Consider the following 21177-nt stretch of genomic DNA (forward strand, 5'->3'; position numbering starts at 1 on the left):
ACGTGAGATGCTTGTAGCGGAAGAGCAGGAGGAAGAGGAGAAGAAAGAACAGAAAGGAAGGAGAATGAGAGGAGAGGAGGAATGAAAAGAACGACAAGAAAAGGAGGTAGAAAAGGAGGACGAGAAGAACGAAAAGAACAAGAAAAGGAAGGAAGAAGAGGAGATGAAAAATTAAGAGAACAAGAAGAATGGGAAGAAGATAGCAGGTGTAAAGAAGGAATTAGGAGAACAAGAAAAACGGGAAGAAAATAAGACTAATAAAGCAAAAAGAGTGAGAAGAAAAAGGAAAACGCCAAAAGGAGGACAAGAAGAACGGGAAATAGGAAGAGGAGAAGAATGAAAATAAGCAAGAAATACGACAAGAAGAAAAAGGAAAAACGAGAAAAAACGAAAAGGAGAGTTCAAACAAAAATACAAGGAAGAGAAAAGAAAAACAAGGAAGATTAGAACGATTAAGAAAATAGAAAAGGAAGAAAAATAAAAACTAGAGGAGGAATAAGTGAAGGAATAGAAGAAGAGGAGGAGGAGGAAGACGCAGAAGGACAGGGAAGTGAATGAAAATGATGGTGAGAGAGGAGCGAAGGGGAAGAGTGAAGAGGAAGAGGGGAGTAAGGAACGGAAAGAGCGAAAAGGGAATAAAAGAAAATAGAAGAATTAAGGAATAATTGAGAAAATTCTTATGTCCTTTTGCTTATGATGATAAAGCGAATATTTTTTGGTGAAATGATGGAAATTATCAGAAAAAACAGCAAGAATAAAGATAATGACGTAGAAAATATATGTAAAGGTAATGGTGGTGGTGGTGGTGGTGGTGGTAGTAGTTGTAGTGGTAGTAATAATGGTGGTGGTGGTGATGGTGGTGGTGGTAGTAGTAGTAGTAGTAGTAGTAGTAGTAGTAGTAGGAGGAGGAGGAGGAGGAGGAGGAGTAGCAATAGTGGTAGTGGTAGTAATTAAGAGTGATATGATAAATAATAATGATAATGATGATAATAATGATAATAATATAACAAGTACAACAACAACAACAACAACAACAACAACAACAACAACAACAACAACGACTACTACCACCACCACCACCACCACAACAACAACAACAACAACAACAACAACAACAACAACTAAACCCAGAACAATGATAAGGAAACGAAAAAAAAAGAAAAAAAAGGAAAAATCCCATCCTTTTTTCCTTCATAACTAGACGTCTCTATAAACGAACAAACAATGACAACAGAAAAAATAGTAACCGAATAATAGTAAACAAGAAGCAAGGAGCGAATGTAAAAGTAAGCCTACCCACTCTAAACATTAAAAAAAAAAAATAAATAAAAAATACCAACTTTACGTCATCTAAGAAAACATATTTTATCAAGGAGCTTAAACGTTTCTTGCTTAAGTCTTTATTTAAGTTCGTTTTCTTTACTTTTGACTGACGCTTGGCAAGATAACAGTATTTGAGTGAGAGAGAGAGAGAGAGAGAGAGAGAGAGAGAGAGAGAGAGAGAGAGAGAGAGAGAGAGAGAGAGAGAGAGAGAGAGAGAGAGAGAGTTTTCAGGCTAGATGAACACCGAAATGATCAAATTAATGGAGGGATGGATGGATGAATAGATGGATGGATATAAAATTAATTAATATAGATAAAAAAAAAAATGGATAAATATAGAAATGAACAGAAATACAAATAGATAAAGTACGTGAATAGGAAGATACAAAGTTAGATAGACGGATTAACTGATAGATAGATAAACAGATAGATAGATAGAGAGAGAGAGAGAGAGAGAGAGAGAGAGAGAGAGAGAGAGAGAGAGAGAGAGAGAGAGAGAGAGAGAGAGCTAAATTGATACTTAAACAATTACTTTGATAAATAAAAAAATAAAGAATATAGTTTGGCAGAAAATATTTTAAAAAGTGAGAAATATTTTGTATATGAATATTGATCAGAATGTCCATAGGGAAAAAATAAACACTTTTTTTTCCAGTTTCCCGTTAGAATCTTGACACTGTTCACATTTTTTTTTATTTCCCTTGTTTCTCTTTTGTTTTTTTTTCCATTAATTTCACTTCTTGTTTTCCTTTTTTTCGGTTCTTTTCTTATTCTGCCTTTTATTTTATTTTTTTCTGTTTTGTCTCTTTTTCCTTTTATTTCCTCTTTTCTTCTCTTTTCCTTGTTTTGTTCTTTTGCTTTTTTTCGGCTTTTTTCTTTTAATTTTGCTTTTCTTTTTTTTTTGCTTCTCTGATTTTGCTTTTTAATTTTTCCTTTTTTTTTTATCTCCGCTTTGCTTCCCTTTTTCTTTCCCCTTTTGTCCTTTTGCTTTTCTTTCCATTTGTTCGGCTTCTTTCTTTTCACCCAGTCACCCAGTCACTCACTCACGCACCCACTCACCCACTCGCTCACTCACTCACTCACTCACGCACCCACTCACCCGCTCGCTCACTCAAACACCCAGTCACTCACTCACTCTCTCACTCACTCACACAGGTAATAAAGAATCTGCAACCCAGTCCATGCAGGCACCAGGTAATTACGTCCGTCAGGCAGCGCGGGTCATGCGTCAGGGAGGGGCGTGAGGTGTGGGCGGCGTGAGGTGTGGGCGGCACATATTTAGTGGTGTCTCGACCCGCGCCCTTCATTGAGCCCTTCTCTATTGACAGACCTGGCGGGGACTGGACGGAGGGAGGGACAGGTGGAGAGGAGGTAGGAGGGAAGGACCGGTGGGGGGGAAGGAGGGAGGAGGGAGGTACAGTACAGATGGGTGGAATGAGTCATGGATTGGTGGAGGGAAGGAGGGAGGAGGGAGAGATAGGTGAAGGGAGGGAATGAGGGAGGAGGGAGAGAAAGATGAAGGGTAGCAGGGATGAGAGAGGGATATGTGGAGGGAAGGAAGGAGGAGGCAGAGATAGGTGGAGGGAAGAAGGGAGGAGAGGGGGAAAAATAGAGAGAAGTAGGAAGGAGGGATAGGTGAAGAGAACAAGGGAAGAGGGAGGGATAGATGGAGAGGAGAGAAGAGTGAGAGATAGGTCGGGAGGAGGGAAAAAAGAGGGATAGATGGAGAAAAAGAGAGGAGGGAGGGACATGTGGAGAAAAGGAGGTTGGAGGGAGGTATAGGTGGAGGGAAGGAGAGAGGAGGAAGAGTAAGAGGACGTTATCAAAATAACACATGGATAATTAACAAAACAATGAGAAAAGTGGAGGAAAGAAGGGAGGGAGGAAAGGATAGGTGGAGGGAAGGAGGGGGGGCGGGAGGGACAGGTGGAGAGGAGGAGGGAAACATCAGAGGAAGAGAGGAAATTATTAAATACCACGTGAAAAATTAACGAAACTATTGGGGAGATGGAGGGAAGGAGGGAGGGAGGGAGGGATAGGTGGAAAGGAGGAAGAGGAAGGAAGCTCAGGTGGAGGGAACGGGGAGGGAGGAAAGAAGGATCAGACTTAAGGATGGAGGAAAATATGAGTGGAAGAGGAGAAAATGTGACCTAACACGTGAAAGATGAATAAAACAATGAAAGAGGGAAGGAGTGAAAGAGGGGACGAGGGAGGGAGAACCAGCGGTACAAGTCATCAAAGAATAATAACGATAACAAAAACAACGGTAATATTTAATCCAGGAAGTAAAACAAGACAACACATCAACACACACGCATTGTCATCGATCTATTGCAGTGCGCTTACCTGTCCCATCACCACGAGTGCTGTGTGTTTAGCGCTCACCTGTGGTCATTAGGACAGCCACGCGCGCAGGGTCACGTGACGCACCGATTACTGAGGGCGGCCGCGGGCACAGGAGGCGAGTGATGTTGCTTGCCTTTATTCCATTTTGTGACGCGTAAAGTGACTGTGCGTGAGCGTGACGGCGTGCGGAGGTGCGTGAAGGTGTGTTGCAGCTTCATATTATTAAGGTGAGTGAGAGCAGAGTGAGTGTGTAGAGAAATTGAGTGAGGTAATGAGCGTCGGTTGCGTGGCTTAAAATTTTCGTATTTTGTGACGTGTGGTGTGAGAGTGAGTGCGTGCGTGAGTGTGACGCTGTGTGGAGGTACGTTTAGGTCTGCTTCATCAACTTTATCAACGTCACATGTCTAAGGTGAGTGAGAGGAGAGTAAGAGCGTTGAAAAGTTGATGAGGGGTGAGAGTGCCAGTCACGTGGTGTTAGTTTTTCTTAATTTGTGACGTGTGATGTCAGAGTAGATGAGGCTGACGCTGTGTAGAGGTGCCTGTAGGTCTGCTTTATCTACTGTGGGCTCGTCACGTACGTAAGATTAGCGTGAAATGAGAGAGAGAGAGAGAGAGAGAGAGAGAGAGAGAGAGAGAGAGAGAGAGAGAGAGAGAGAGAGAGAGAGAGAGAGAGAGACGATCATAGTGTAGTTTAATTCCTCATTGTGACGCATACTGTACTTCGAGTGACGGTGGCGCAGCATGGGGGGCGGTGAGAAAGTATAGCCATCTTAGCACCGAACCGTCACGTCTTTAGAGCGAGTGAGAGGCGAGGCAGAGCGGTGAGAAGCGAGTGGCAGTAGTGAGAGTTTTAAACCCTTGGGAGTGGGGGGGCGTGGGGGGGGGGTCGGAGTGATGGACGGCTGGGGCGCTTGTAATGTACAGAAGCTCTTGTCAAGAGTGAGAGTGTGTGTGTGTGTGTGTGTGTGTGTGTTAATGGAAGAAGTGTTGAGAGCGTTTGATAATTGTGTGATGCACGGTGTGTCCAGCGGCGCCTCTTATAAGTGGTGGTGGTGATGGTGGTGACTGGTGATGAGTGGTGGTGGTGGTGGTGGTGATGTGGGGGCTGGTTGTGGTGGTGATGGTGGTGGTGTTGATGTGATGACAGATAGTAGTGGTGATGATGGTGACTGGTTGTGGTAGTGATGGTGATAGTGATCAGGTATGGTGATGAGTGATGGTGGAATGGTGATGGTGGTGATGATTGGTAGTGGTGATGATTGATAGTGGTGATGATGGTGATGTGATGATTCCTAACTGCTGCTCCAGAAGGAAAAGGAGGAGGAGGAGGAGGAAGAGAACAAAGTTAGAGAGGAGTAAGAAGATAGGAGGAGGAAGAGGTGGTGGTGAGAAGGAGGAGCAGGATATGAATTAGGAGGAGGAGGAGGAGGGAAACGATACAAGATGAGAACTCAAAGAGAAGAGGAAGAAGAGGAGGAGGAGAAAACGAGATGGAGAATATAGCACGGAGAGGAAAGGAAAAGGAGAAGAGAATACGGTGGGGAGGAGGAGGAGGAGAAGGAGGAGGAGGAAGAGTTATTTGGGGAAAGGGGAAGGAGAAATCATGTGTACAAGTTTAGAGGAAGATGGAGCCGTGTAGGGATATTTGGGGAGGAGGAGGAGGAGGAGGAGGAGGAGGAGGAGGAGGAGGAGGAGGAGGAGGAGGAGGGCAGATAAGTTCAGGGTGTTGGTGGTGGTGTGCGGTGTTGTGTGGTGTGACGAGACGAGGCGAGAAGGGGAGGAGGAGGAAGAGGAGGAAGAGGAGGAGGAGGATGAGACAAGGGCACTAGGCTTTGATTTTGGAGTTGAGGAATAATAATAATAATAATAATAATAATAATAATAACTTTATTTCCACTTGAACAGTGGTTATTCATTTTACATAGTGTGAGGAACGATTGGGTATAGTAGTATTTTATACTCTAACCTAGAACCATATGGTTGGTTGTGTCTACATATTAAAACTATTCATATAGGAAAAGTAAATTGAAGTCATAATATAAAATGGAATAAATGTAGAAACTAAAAACATAGTAATATTAAAAACACTATTTTAAAAGATATCGAGTGAGTCTATTTTTAAAACTGGACACAGAGACAGCGCTAGTAACATCAGAAGGCAGACTGTTCCACATTTTTGGGCCTGTCACATCCAAACTTCTGGCACCGGTATCTGTTCGAGTCTTTGGTATAAATAAGCAACTCTGCTGTCGTGTTGAACTATCTGTTGTTTCATGAACAGTTAAAAATTTCTTATACCAATCTGGATGAAAACCATTTAGTATCTTAAAAACTGTGGTACACATCTCCAGTTTATACTTTTCGATAATTTTTAGCCACCCAAGTTTTTGTATTATTGGTGAAGCATGATCGAATTTTCTTGCACCTCCCATAGCGAGTTTTGCGGCAAAATTTTGTAGTTTTTGAGTCTTATTTATTACTGTTAAGTTTGTGGTGCCCCATATTCTGATGCAATAGTTAATCAAACTGAGTATAATTGTCTGCACAACAAGTATTCTGGAGGGTTTGTCAAGACTCTTACTTATACGGCTTAAAAACATTAATAAACCGACTACTTTTTTACTCATTTCATCAGTGTGTTTATCAAAGAGCATAAAACGGTCCATGTACACACCTAGATTTTTAACATAATTACTTGGGATGATGGTGTCCCCATCTATTTGTATCACAATATTAGGAGGAACCTGTGCCAGAAGTTGTCTGTTTCCAATGAGGATACATTGGGTTTTACCTGTATTCAACATTAAACCATTAGTGAGAAAATAATTCTTTATACACTTTATGGTTGCTTCAGTGTCCCTGATTAGACGAGGTAGTTCATTAGTGTAGCTGGAGTGCAGAAACTGTGTGTCGTCGGCGTATTGTACCACGAGACAATTTTTAACCTTTACAATCAAGTCGTTGACAAAGATGTTGAATAGAATTGGGCCTAAAACTGACCCTTGTGGAACTCCAAAATGTATACTTTTTTTCTTTGATGTTGAATTCTTTACACGTACTGACTGAGTTCTATTTTTCAGGTAGCTGCTAAACCACAAGGGATCAATTTTGAGCTGAACACATTTTTGTATCAGAATGTTATGATTAACACTGTCGAATGCTTTAGACAGATCACATAGAGTAAGTAAAGATATTTTTTTCTGGTCCATATTTTTATATATTTTATCAGTAATCACTGTCAATGCTGTCTCAGTAGACAGATGACGCCTGAAACCATGCTGGCTGTTGGATAAAAGTTTTTTGTCCTCTAAGTAATTTGCCAATTGATTTGCAATAATTTTTTCTAGTATCTTAGATAAAATTGGGAGAAGTGAGATTGGCCGATAATTACTAACATTATCAACATCTCCATTTTTAAAGATTGGTACTACTATTGCATGCTTCCAGGCGTCAGGAAACACACCGGTAACTATGGACGTATTTATAATACAAGTCAAATATTGTGCAACAACATGTAAAGCATCACGGATAAATTTCAATGGTATGCCATCTGAACCAACAGACCTAGTATCATTTAAAGCTTTAACAGTAAGTATAACAGTACTCACGTCGACAGGCTGAGGTCTAAAATTATTTGTGTTGAAAAGAGCAACATCAGTGTCAAGTGGTGATACATAATTATCATTGTGTAGAGTCTGTTGAGTTTTTTCATATGTAAATTTTCCTACGTTCACAAAGTGCGAATTAAATTCATCTGCTTTATCTCCACAGTCGTCATATGGATGTACATTGGTATTGCTTTTCTTATCAGGAACAATTTCTCTGATGAGTTTCCAAGTTCTAGCAGTGTTCCCTCTTTGGTATTGCAATTGCTTATTATAATAGGAATTTATAGCATTTTTTATAAGTACAGTGACCAGCTTTTTCTCTCTCTTGTATTCGTCTTGCAATGTTACGTTGTGACGGTATTTTTTAAATTCACTTCTAACATTGTTCCTGATTAGAATAGCGCGTCGGATGTCATCAGTCATCCAAGGTGCAGGTGGTCTGCGGATTACTTTTGTTACAAAAGGAGCACAAGCGTTTAAAGTTTTAGTAAAAACGTCATTAAAAATTCTGACCTGGTCATTGACATCGTCGGTTAAAAACATTTCATTCATGGCTGGTGAATTCTGCATTAATAATGTAGAAAAGGTTTCTTGACTGTATTTTCCAAGCTGACGAAACGTCTTAATATCAGGCCTACGTTTGGGTTTGCTTATATTTACTTGCACGCTGACAAGATCATGGTCTGCAACAATTTGTGGGACAGTACTGTGTGTTAAGATCATTTCAGGTTTATTAGTTATAACTAAATCTAAGAGTGTTGACGAGGTAGCGGTAATGCGAGTCGGTTTGTCTATTATCTGAGCAAGCTTGTTATTCTTTATTAGTCTATTTAATCTGCTATCTTTTAAAATTATATTATCATTAAAATCACCGAGAATAAAAAGAGACTTCTTTTTGACAATTAAAAACCTAAAAACATCTTCTATATACTCGTAGGACACAGCTAATGCCTTAGGGTGTCTATACATACAGCCGACCATAATGGAGGGCAGTTTGCGGCACTGCACAGTTACCCACACATCCTCAATACCGGGTGGTCTAACTATATCAAGAGATAATACATTAGATTTCAGTGTGTCTCTTACGTAAATACATGCTCCAGCACCACGTCCATTATCACATCTAAAAACATTAAAATCAGATATATTTATAAGGTGATCCGGGGTGTGTGGAAGAAGCCATGTTTCAGTTATGCATAAAACATCTATATTTCTTTCCTGTATTAGCAGCTTGACCTCATCCAGACTAGAAATAAGGGATTGAGCATTGATATGCTCAATCACTAAAGAGTCCTTTCTATTCTTAAAACATCCGGCAAGGTCTTCTTCGCCACACCCCTATGTAGAATAATACGTACATAGACGACTCTTGTGCCCTAAAGAATTACACTTGCCACATTGTAATTTATGATCAAATCTACATGTAGATTGTCTGTGATTAAACTCACCACAGTTATAGCAAACCAACTTTCTTCATATAGTTATTACCGTATTTTTGGCTGGGGTTGTTGTACTTGGCTCTATTGCGGCTGTTGAAATTATTTATATTGTGATTATCAACATGTGTTTCGTGTAATCTACTGAAGCTGTTATGTATAGGTGTCCTGTGTCGTAAGTGGTGTGGGTTGTGACTTTCCTTTGGTAGTGTGGGGGTATTATTGGCAGGTGGGCGAGCGTTGTTGCGCCGCACCACCGCGGCCCAAGTGTCTTGGATCTGTCTAGCGGGGCCGCCTTCAGCTGAATGAGAGTTGTTATAATGGTGGTCTGTATTATTACTTGGGAGGTATGTATGGTTTATGTTTCTGTTGTGTTGGTTATTGGTGAAAATTGGGGATGTCAATGCATTTTGCGGTGTTTTCTTAAGTCTCTCTATATCCTTGCAAATACTGAAATGTGGGCATTGTTTAGTAACAAAAGTCAGCAAACGAATGATGCCTATTCTATTCAAAATGGATCCAGGTGTGACCCCCTCCATGTCATAACACATGTCATCGACCTCACCTGTGCCCAGTTGAATACCGGCTCTGTTTTAATCACGGATATGTTGTTTAAATCACACCAAATTCTCAGATGTTCATTAAAATCTCCAATTTTCGCCTGTGTATCCTGTGACAATAGTGTTGGTGCTAGTTGACATACATAGATATCCATATCATTATTTTTGTCTTTCAATTCAGCAACTAGAGAAGTGAAATTATCAAGAATAATTTCAGGTGCAGTGTTATTAATGATATCTTGTAAACCACAATAGATGACACATTTACTTGGGATCCAGTTAAGTTTCTCGGACACCCAGCACCTGAGAAGATCAGTATTAGCACCCTTAATAGTTCTTATAGACACATTCTTATTTAAATCCGAGACCTTAGCCTCCGTCCAATTTTCATCTCCTAGAAGAAGAATTTTCTGAGGGAGGTTTGGGGAGGAGTCAGTCTCTGCCTGTTGGTGAGGGGGTGGTTTGTTAGCTATTATATTTTCTAGGTTACAAATTTTCTGTTGTAATTGATCAATTACTGAGTAAGCTGTTTTCACTTCAGTGTTTAATACATCAATTTCCATATCTTTTGTGGTCAACTTTTCTTTTAATTTTTCCAAGTCAGACGTTATTTTCTGTATCGCACGTGCATTGTTTTGAATCACAGCGTCGTCTTCCCTTGAGCGATGTGTCAAGCTAGTGAGTTGCGCTTGTACGGACTGCTGGGCCGAGGGGAAGGACTCAGGGGAGGAGAGTAGAGTCGAGATGCTCAGGAGCGGTGAAGAAGAGGGCTGCTCAACGTCATCAGGGTTTAGGAGCAGCTGAGTGGAGTCCCGGTGTAGAAGCTGTTCGGCACTAGTCTGCAGTGGTTGAGCGATGCTCTGATGCGTTGCTTCTACGGCTGGTGTCACCAATGGAACGTTGTCAGGGTGCAGCAGAAAAGCATTGTCAGTGAGTGAAGAATCAGCAGTCTCAGGATGCTGCTGTTGGGCTGCGCCAGTGTGCGCGGATTGAACACGTTCCATATTCAGTAGCTGTGGTGAAGTGTAGTCAGGGCGTATCAGACAAGCGGTATCAGCGGGCAGCGACAAGGCAGGTGCAGGTGTTGCCAGATGTCCAGCATCAGGTGGAGTAGCTGGCTGGGAATTCTGGAGTATCATGGAGATAAGTTGATCTTTTTTTACCCATACTCTATTCAGTCCCATTTTTCGGCATTGTTTCTGAAGCTCTGTCTTGTTGTTTTTTTCTAAATTTTCTCGTGTTAGTGGTTGGCGAGATGGTGACAGGTCTCGCTCTACAGGGTTTGCCTCAGCCATGGCCAACCAGGGGATCGCTTCTGAGCAGTGTGTGATCAATTGTAGGATGGTCAAAGTGCTGGTTGAACGGTGGTTTGGTAGTGCATTTGGTATAAAGGGTGTTCTTTATAAGTGCTGGTTACCTTGTTCAGGGCTACTGCGCATGCGCAGAAAATGGACACTCGGTCGAGGGAGGGTTCTGTATAAGGCCTCAATGTTTTGCCTTAAATTATATCTAAGTCCAAAAACCCTTAAGCACTTTTCCCCAGGCTCAACGATATCTAGGTATCTTCATGCACCGTTAGATCTTCTTAGACCATACCTTAGTCATTTAGATTCTTGGTAATTTGCGAGTATTATCAGGAGCGAATCCACACCACCACACCGCCGCGTCCGAAGATCAGAGAGCAGTTCCAAGTGGGCGCTTCGTTAGTTATGGGTCCGTGCTGCTTAGTGGGGCGTGGCCGTGGGTGTGGGGGGGGGAGAAGGAACATGGGCGTTCTGGGGCTGTGGGGGCTGCAAGAAGGGCGGTAATGACTGGGGGGCTGAGGTGGGCATGGGCGGCGCTGGGTCAATGGGGCAATAGGATGGCAGATTGATGGTTTAATGGAGGGTGGGCAGGCTGCTGGGTGTGCTGAGGGAAGGGGTGAAGGGCTGAAGAAAGAGTGATGGGGTGAAGGGGTGAAGAAAGGGTGATGGGGTGAAGGGGTGGCTGCTAAAGGGATATTAGGCTGTATTGTTCTAGGAAGGTGAGTGAGAGCGACTGGGATGAGTGGGAGGGTGACTGGGGTGATGACTGGGAAGGTACTGGGGTGATGACTGGGAAGGTACTGGGGTTACTTTGGGGGCGATAAGTGGGGAGGTACTGGTGAGGTGATGGCTCGGGAGATGATGGCTGGAGCTGGTGGGGTGACAGTTACAAAACAGTGACAAAGAAACACTTGACTTGGGAAGGAAAATACGTGGAGGTGCAGCGTAACAGAAAACGTGACTAAGAAAGGAAATAAAAGGGATACGTGAATAAAGATAACCGGAACTCATTCCTTTATCATATAAAGAAGAAAAAACACATTACTTAAAGAACAGAAAACAGAACTCACTCCATTAATGTAATAAAGAAGAAAAAACACGTTACTTAAAGAACAGAAAACAAAACTCACTCCATTAATGTAATAAAGAAGAAAAACACGTTACTTAAAGAACAGAAAACAGAACTCACTCCATTAATGTAATAAAGAAGAAAAACACGTTACTTAAAGAACAGAAAACAGAACTCACTCCATTAATGTAATAAAGAAGAAAAACACGTTACTTAAAGAACAGAAAACAGAACTCACTCCATTAATGTAATAAAGAAGAAAAACACGTTACTTAAAGAACAGAAAACAGAACTCACTCCATTAATGTAATAAAGAAGAAAAACACGTTACTTAAAGAACAGAAAAGAATTAAAACACACAAAGGATGTAATACATTTCTTTTTCAATAAGAACCCTCGGAAGCACACACACACACACACACACACACACACACACACACACACACACACACACACACACACACAAAAATATAAAAAAATAAATAAATAAATAAATAAATAAATAAATAAATAAATAAATAACAATAATAATAATTAAAAATAAATAAATTAATAAAAACAACCTTCCGAAAATACCAGTCAACATAAAACAAAAGAAAACACTCGCACAAAACAACAACAACAACAACAACAACAACAACAACAAACAGGTTTTAACGTCACAACCTGCAGTCACTTACAAAACCTAAATTTTTACCCTTAACTACACCCACAACAACAACAATAACAACAACAACAACAAACACTTACAATATAAACAAGCAATTAAATCACAGAGTAAGAGAGAGAGAGAGAGAGAGAGAGAGAGAGAGAGAGAGAGAGAGAGAGAGAGAGAGAGAGAGAGAGAGAGAGAGAGAGATTGAAAGTGAGTGAGATTCAGCCAGCCTCTCCTTCTCCAGCGGAATTGCAGTAGGCTCTCCGAGTGTTAGGGAGAGGAGGCCTAATTGTTGCAGGTGTGGAAGGGTTTTGTCTCCTGTATCAACCTTACTTATCACTGCTCGCAAATTTGCATCTTATTATGCATCTTATTATGCATCTTACTTATGCAGGTAAGTGAAGCAAGGCGACCTAGGTCGTTCCCCCCATCCTCCTCCTCCTTCTCTTGTTTCTCCTCTTCCTCCCTCCTCCCATCTCTGTTCTACACTTCTCTCTCTCCTACGTATTTCTTTCTTCTTCTCTTCTCTCTCTGCTTTCCTTTTCTTCCACCTTCCTTTTCCTACTTCCTCCTCCTCCTCCTCCTCCTTCCTTCCTTCTCTGTTTTACCTTTCTCTCTTTCTCCTACGTGTTACTTTCCTCTCTCTTCCATTTTCTCTTCTTTTCTCCTCCTTCCTCCTACACCTCTCTCTCTCCTCCTCCTCCTCACTTTTCTTCTCTTCCCTTCCCTTCCCCTCCCTCTCTCTCTCCTACTTATTTCTTTCTTCTCCTCTTCATTCTTCTTCGTCTCTTCTCTCTGATTTCCTTTCCCTCCTACTCCTCCTTTATCTCCTTCTCTTTCTCCCTATCTCTCCTCTACCTCCATCTCACATTTTTCTCCCTCTTCTCCCTCTCTGCTCTCTTTCCTTCCCTCTTTCCTTCATTTCCTCCTCCTCCTCTTCCTCCTCCACCTCCTCTTAGTCCAATATTTCTCTCCCCCTTCCTCTCCTTTCTTTTCTTCTCTTTTCATTCTCACTTCTTTCGTGTATTCAGAGGAGGAGGTAGGTGAGGAGAAAAGAGAGGAGAGAAGAGAGGGAAAGATGGAGGGGAAAGGAAACTGGAAAGAGGAGGAAAAGTTAGGAAGAAGGAAGAGAGAGAGAGAGAAAAAAAAGATGACATGGAGAGGGAAAGAAAGGAAACTGAAGGGTGAAGGGAGGGAGAGAGAGGGAGGAAACAGGTTAGAGGAATGGAGGAAAGTAAAGAGTCGAATTAGAAATGGAGGAGGGAGGATACGATGCAAGGAGTGTTTGTAAAGTGAGCGCTGATTAGCTGGTGCAGTACGTCCGTAGCTGCGTGATTCAGTGGTGTGTATAGCCTGCCTTGACAGTGCCTTGTGTTGCTTCCTGGGGGCCTGGGTCTGGTCTCGTCTTGCCTGGAGGTGGTAACACTCAGAGGGAAGACCAATCACAACTCTTTAACTTGTGTTGTTTGGCGTGTGCTTGAGTTTTGTCACGCTTGTAATTACTCAAGGGGAAAGGTTAATTCATTACAAAGTTTATATACTTTATTGGTATGGGTATTCTTTGGTAATTCTGGATACTATTGCAAAAAAAAAAATGTTTGGGTTAATAGAGAGAAAAGAAAAGAAAGATAGAATTTATATATTTTACCTGTTAATCCTTTGAGTGCTAATGATGCTATGACAGTCCCATTAAGTTTGCAAGGAGAGAGAGAGAGAGAGAGGAGAGAGGAGAGAGAGAGGAGAGAGAGAGAGAGAGAGAGAGAGAGAGAGAGAGAGAGAATCACCATGACAGCAGGAAACTAATACGAGTATGTGAGCCCTTTCCTGTCACCCCCCTCCCTCTTTCACCATTCCTACTCCCTTCTTCCCTTCTCCTATTCCCCTTACCTTCCCTCCCTTTTCCTCCCTTTTCCGCCAGCTGACCCTTGTTTTTGTTTCCCATTTTTTCTTCACCTGGGGTAATTTTGTCGGGGGTTGGGGGAAACATACTGATACGATCTCTCTCTCTCTCTCTCTCTCTCTCTCTCTCTCTCTCTCTCTCTCTCTCTCTCTCTCTCTCTCTCTCTCTCTCTCTCTCTCTCTCTCTCGTCCTCTCTCTCTCTCTCGAAAATTGAAGGTGGGGAGAGCAGAGGGGAGGGAGAGGGAGGAGGAGAAAGGGGGAGGTGGTGATTTGAAGGTGATGCGACTGTGATGGCTGTGCTGTGATAATGTGCTGATGATGATGATGTTGATGGTGACGGTTCATTTAATTCTTGTTGGTTTGTCTGATTGTGTGTGTGTGTGTGTGTGTGTGTGTGTGTGTGTGTGTGTGTGTTCGCCTTAATATTACATCTTTTCCCTCACTTCTTTCCTTTCACACTTATTTCTCGTCTGTTTTTTTTTTTTTTTTATATATAGTTCTTCATTTTTTTCTCTTCCTCATTTCTTCTTTTATATTTTCCCTCGTACATTTGCTGTGTGTCGCTCAAATTTCCTTCACTCTTCGTCATTTCTCTTCCATATTTCCTTGACATAACCTGTCATCTCTCTCTCTCTCTCTCTCGTCTCTCTCTCTCTCTCTCTCTCTCTCTCTCTCTCTCTCTCTCTCTCTCTCTCTCTCTCTCACTTTTTCTTATCTTTCTTTTCACAAACACCGTAATCTTTCCCTATCACCTTCCATTTACCTAAACATCACCTGACTGACATTCTCACCTTCCCCTCTTACTCTCCCCATCACCTTCTCCCTCTCCTCTCTCTCTCTCTCTCTCTCTCTCTCTCTCTCTCTCTCTCTCTCTCTCTCTCTCTCTCTCTGCTCTCTCTCTCTCTTAAGGCCGGTTCACACGATCATGCTGCATGACAGTCAGCATGAAACAACTGCATGAAGTAGATGCATGAAGCGCGTTCGGACGAATCACACCTATCGTCATTGAGTGCAAGATCTAGCGGTGGTTGCGGCACAATGTCTCTTTCTCGTGATGATGCAATTGCGCTTGGTTTGGCAATAATTTTAAGAGAGAAAAAAAATTCTTCACGCCAACGGAAAAGGAGATGGGTCAAGGCATGGATTGCCCGAAAAGAACATTCGCACACAAACTTAATGAATGAATTGCAGTGTGAGACAGACGACTGGAGGAACTACCTCAGAATGGATGAAGGTACCTATAACAATTTGTTGGAACTTGTGTCACCTTATATCAAACGTGAAAATACTAACATGAGGGAAGCCATTACTCCCCATGAACGTTTAAGTGCGACACTACGGTTCCTGGCAACAGGACGTTCTCTGAAAGATTTACGATACTCCGCACGAATGGGCACCTCAACATTATCAGAAATCATCCCTGAAACATGCAACGCAATATTCCACGTCCTGAGAGGTGAATTTTTACAGGTAAGTCAACGTTTATTTCAATAAACATTTGAATTAATGATTAGTCATTGCTTATGAGAAATACCTTATATATTTCCTGTAAAGGCACTGTGAAACACTTCGTTTTAACCAAAAACATAATTTACTTCATTTAATATACATTATTTATGTAAATAAGTACATGTTGCAAAAACATAATAAATCTGCAATGCTACTTTTAGAAAAGTATCCTTCAAAAATAACCAAATTGAGTTCCTTCACTTTACATTATTGATGTAAATAAGTACATGTTGCAAAAACATAATAAATCTGCAAAGCTACTTTTAGAAAAATATCCTTTAAGCACGGACATGTATATCATCATAAATACAAATGAAACAAGTCTTTTCTGAAAAACATCTTCAAAGAGGAGTGAAATTCGCGAAATAACAACCTAAATTTTGTGGATCATTGCCTACATTTGGGGTAAGGGGAGGTTCACTAATGGATGTTGACCCTCGGATTTGGGGGGCATCATTGTAATTGGAGTATTGTTGGGATTGTATCATAACATGAGGTGACGTAACTTGGTTTGAAACAATTTAAACAATATCTGAAGGCTTAAATGTTACATTATTAAAGTTTAGGCTTACATTGCTACTAAGCTCTCCTCCTTCTGCAGCGTCTAGAACCTCATTAATTAAGCGACGTGCTACCCTACTTGTTTTAGGGTCGAACTCGTCCAGTTTTGAACCTACATATTTACCAAAAATACTCATTGACGACTCTGGACGCTGCAAGTTTTCGGCCACTCTCTGTAGGATGTCATGCGTCACATCATTTTTCTTTGTGGGTCTCGGTCTTTTGTTCGGAGTTGGTGTTTGAACTGATGTGCTGCTTTGTGGCGAGGTAACATCAGTATCCAAGTCGTCAGCATGACCTGGTTCAGTGTCTTGCGATACAAGGTCTGTTGTTTTCTGGTAAAGAAAAGGTTCATCACGTGTTAAGTGCGAAACATATCATTCAAATTATTTATATGTAATATGCTGAATAACAAAGACTTTCAAGAGTCTGTAACAGTTAATGTTTCCCACGTCTATTATTATTTCCCATTTTTTCCAGTTCCCCAAAACCGAACAAGAGTGGACAAACATTGGAAACCTATTCGAAGAAAAATGGAATTTTCCAAACTGCCTTGGCGCAGTTGATGGAAAACATGTACACATCACTCCTCCAAAGGATGCAGGGTCTTACTTCTATAATTATAAAGGGTACAATAGTCTAGTTTTAATGGCAGTGGTCAACGCCAATTATGAATTTTTGTACGCAGACATAGGTACCAATGGCCGTGTTTCAGATGGTGGCGTATTGAATAACACTACTTTTCGAAAAAAAAACTCAAAGACAACGAACTTCACATTCCACCCACTGGGAAGCACGGTCTCCCTTGTGTTTTCGTGGGAGATGAAGCATTTGCGCTGCGACCTGATTTTTTAAAACCATATCCACAAAAGGAGCTGAATGATGACAGAAGAACTTTTAACTATCGTCTATCAAGAGCTCGAAGAGTAGTTGAGAATGCGTTTGGCATATTAAGCGCTAGATTTCGCATTTTCCACTCAACTATAAATCTCAAGTTAGACAGCATTGAGAAGGTGGTGCTAGCTACAATTGCATTGCATAACTATTTGCGAAGTAAAACAGTCACCACTCATAATATTAATAATGATTGTAATGACATGATGCCCAATAACAACAGCGATGAAAATTGCATGGCTAGTTTAGAAAGAGGAAGAGATGCACGGGTTGCATCTCAAATTGCTCGAAATGTTCGGGACAACTTTATGACATATTTCACAGGCGAAGGTGCTATTGCATTTCAAGAGAATGTACTGTAAACATGTAAGCTAATGAAGTACTTACCATTGTATTTCCATCTTCCTCTAAAGTGCTTGTACTTTGGCGAGGAACATCTTGGTCTGCAACAAACCTTAGTTCGTCAAAATAGTACAGAGATGGTGTGTATAATTCATCTGTACCAGAGCCAGATTTTTTTGAATCATTAATTTTCTTCAATTCTCTTCTGAAACTACTCCTCAGAGTGTTTATTTTTCTAAGTACATCTGCCTTTGATGCTCCAGGGACTAGTTTTCTGTATATGTCAAGTAACGCATCTAAGGCACTATTCCTTTTGTTTTTGTTACTATAATCCTTACATTGCACTCTCCACAAACATTCATGATTTCTATACATGGAAATAAATTCTAATGTATTATCTTTTTCGTTTTTCTTATCCATTGCACTGAAAAACAAGAAAACAACTATATTAATCAAAGATAAGAGCTTGTGTACTGTTCACAAATACTGGCAAGAATGACGCAATTTGCATGACTGACGTTCACTCGGTCATGCCATACATCAGGCCATGCCAGCTCCGCCCCTTGCTCACAGGATTTCCCTTCATACGTCATGCCGCGTGTTCATGCTGCATGTCATGCCAAAAACGGGGTTCACACGATCATTCTTTCTAATCATGCATCCGCTTCATGCAGTTGTTTCATGCTGCCTGTCATGCAGCATGATCGTGTGAACCGGCCTTTAAGCATCCAGGGGCCAGATCCACGAAACGGTTGCTACTTTTAACAAACTGCGATCAGCGCCCATTATCAACCTCGGACCGCCATATGGTATCCACGAACGCATAAGAGGTTCGTGTTGCCATAGTAGCAAGGTTGGTAAGAAGTTACAACCTCCTGAGGTGATGTAGGTTAACTCCACCTCGCCTGAAAACTCTTATATAAATATTTATGTGCACAAAATAACCTTTTTTTTTAATTGTTTACAAGCTTTACCAGCAAGGAAGCATGGTTTTGTGATGCATAAAGTGAAATCTTGCATGGAACACTGAAAACAAATGAAGAGGCTGATTTGTCCCACACGTGCGCACTCCCCATTCCCCCGCCCACCAACAAGTGTGTACTGTGATTACGTATTGTTTTCGTCGTTTCTTGTGCATATATTGGATATTTTCTTAACATACTACCACGTTCGTGCCTTGAGGCAAGAAAGGCGGTTTCAGGATCGCCTTGACCCCTTGGCATTGAGTGATAATGAGCTCATGACCAAATATCGCTTCCCTCGGCTGACCTACTAATCCTCTTGTTTGAGATGCAGCCTCAGCTGGAGAGAAGGACAAGGCATAGCCAGGCATTACCAACTCACACCCAGGTTTTGCTGGCCCAGAGACTGTTTGCCAGTGGGCCCTTCCAAAACGTCATTGGAGACACTGCAGGTAAGATGATACTGGTGTTGCATGCTTCAGTACAGGGGCTGGCTGTTGTGGAAATTATCAGGGAGCCCTTTCCCTGACCTTATTACTGGTCTATTCTCTTACATTCTTCGCATATACCTTTAGATACACATAAAACGTAACTTTAAGGCGAGGAAGAAGTGCCCCTGCCCTTCAGGGAGTCCAAGGGATGGGCGAAGGTCCCCAGAGATTAGGTTAGTCACCGTACACTTTTATAAGAAACATTACCTAATCTAACATAACCACAGGGGCTAGACCCACCCTTAAGGACACTAATATAAGTTAGCATAACCTGTGAAACACCCCTGAAGGATGGGGGTACATATATGTTTCAGGTTTATCAAGAGGTACTGTATATGTGAAAGAATGGAAGAGGATAGACGTGTAATAAGGACAAGAGAGGACTCCAAACAATTACCACTACTTTTTGTTGAAACAAATTGCACAATATCCTATAAATAACTTTTGTAGGTGAATAAACTGATGTTCAGTGTGGTGAATAATACTTAAGTGTGGCTGACTTTCAAGGATAAAAGGCATAAAAGTCAACCTGCTGCATGCCATAGTTTATAAAGTTGTAATCCAGTGTTAGGAACGTGCCAATATTAGTTAATAGTGCCAAAATATGTGAGTGCATAATTGATAAGGAGGGATGAGGGATGATGCTAACCTTACCAAACCTGCCGTCAAGTACCCCCGGGGCTGTCCCTTCCTCACACACCACATTATTATTCATGTGTACAAATATTTCTAGACTTGTAGGTTTATTTCTGACATGTTTCTAACACTGTCTTGAGGATAACTTAATTTACTAGACTGCTGGCAAAAAAATTTGACAGCAGATGTAATGTGTGCATGGATACGGCTGCACTCATGGAAACAACACTGCATTACATCTACAAGGATCACATTGCATTTCTGCTGCTTGTTTTTTTTTTTTTTTTTTTTTTTTTCTTACAGCAGAAGGATTTATCTTATTCAAAATAAATAAATAAACAAAATGAAAACTAATGGCTTATAATCTGCTTTCAGGACCTATTCAAGCAAGTGTCAGCAGGGTCTTCAAGTGTGTGTGTGCACCGTGTTGAGTGTTAAGTCAGTGCAGGAAATCAAGATGCCTCCGACACACCTTGATCAAAGGAGAACTGCACACCAGTTCTTCAGGATTAAAAATTTCTTAAGGGTTATTGGGGCCATTGATGGTAAGATTAATAATAATGTATTTTGTTTTAAATTTAGTGCTATTGTTATAGTCTATCACTTCATCGGTGTTTACTTTGAGTGAAAGGTATCTCACAGCCTCAAGTTCTTGTTAAGCATTAAAAAGTTTTCATATCTTATGTATACTGTGTGCATATCCAGTGTAGGGATGCTATATATATATATATATATATATATATATATATATATATATATATATATATATATATATATATATATATATATATATATATATTAATGATAGATATATGTAGCTACTGTGTAACATGATCATCTAATACTTTCTTTTGTGTGCACAGGCACCCACATTGCCATCAAGGCCCGAAGAGTGGACGAGGCCCTCTACTTTAACTGGAAAAGGTATCACTCCCTCTGAACATCCAACTTGTTTGTGATGCGAATGGAGTGATCCTCAGCTACTGCTTCAGATTCCCAGGTATATAGTATTATTGCATCACATGTTTACCCAACCATATATTTTATTGATTTTCATGTGACTGCAATTGGTTACTGGTATTACATAAGAAAACAGTGTGACAAACCTTGACATTAGTTATAGAAGGAGGCAGTAGACACCTGCCGAAACGATATTTACTCCCAGTGAGGTCTAAAGCACTGTTCAGGGTGTGCTGTGAACTTATCATTAAATCCAGCTGTGACCTCACTGAACGTTTCCCTTTGTGTCTCACAACACAAGGGGGGCAGTCACAGCCTGCCCTCTGAAGACAACTCTCTTCCTCCACACAAAACTACAAGCACCTAAAAACACACACACCTTTCACTCAAAAATTTCAAAATCATCATGGTGACTCCTACACCAGCCTCCGCGTCCCCATCTGGGGAGGGGACCATAAATGTGCCCAGGTTGGACTGCCTTTCTGTCGACGACCTTAATTTAAGTGTCTTGACACCCCCCTCAATGTTCTCTTCATTAACTTCTGCAATATTCGCAGTCTAAGATCTAATTTTCAATCTGTAGAACACCACCTCTCCTCTTCTAAACCTCTTCTTTTCCTC

The 21177-nt window shown here is 41.2% G+C and overlaps 1 long non-coding RNA gene across 1 annotated transcript; it reads right to left on the reverse strand.

The window, feature by feature from the left end:
- Positions 1–15773: 15773 nt before the first annotated feature.
- On the reverse strand, positions 15774–18076 carry LOC135097963 (uncharacterized). The gene is made up of 2 exons (XR_010266382.1): positions 17553–18076; positions 15774–16606 (listed from the first exon to the last, which is right to left on the reverse strand). It is a non-coding gene; the product is annotated as an uncharacterized LOC135097963 (long non-coding RNA).
- Positions 18077–21177: the final 3101 nt, after the last annotated feature.

Source organism: Scylla paramamosain, unplaced genomic scaffold (assembly GCF_035594125.1).
Source record: "Scylla paramamosain isolate STU-SP2022 unplaced genomic scaffold, ASM3559412v1 Contig38, whole genome shotgun sequence".
NCBI classification, from domain to species: Eukaryota; Metazoa; Arthropoda; class Malacostraca; order Decapoda; family Portunidae; genus Scylla; species Scylla paramamosain.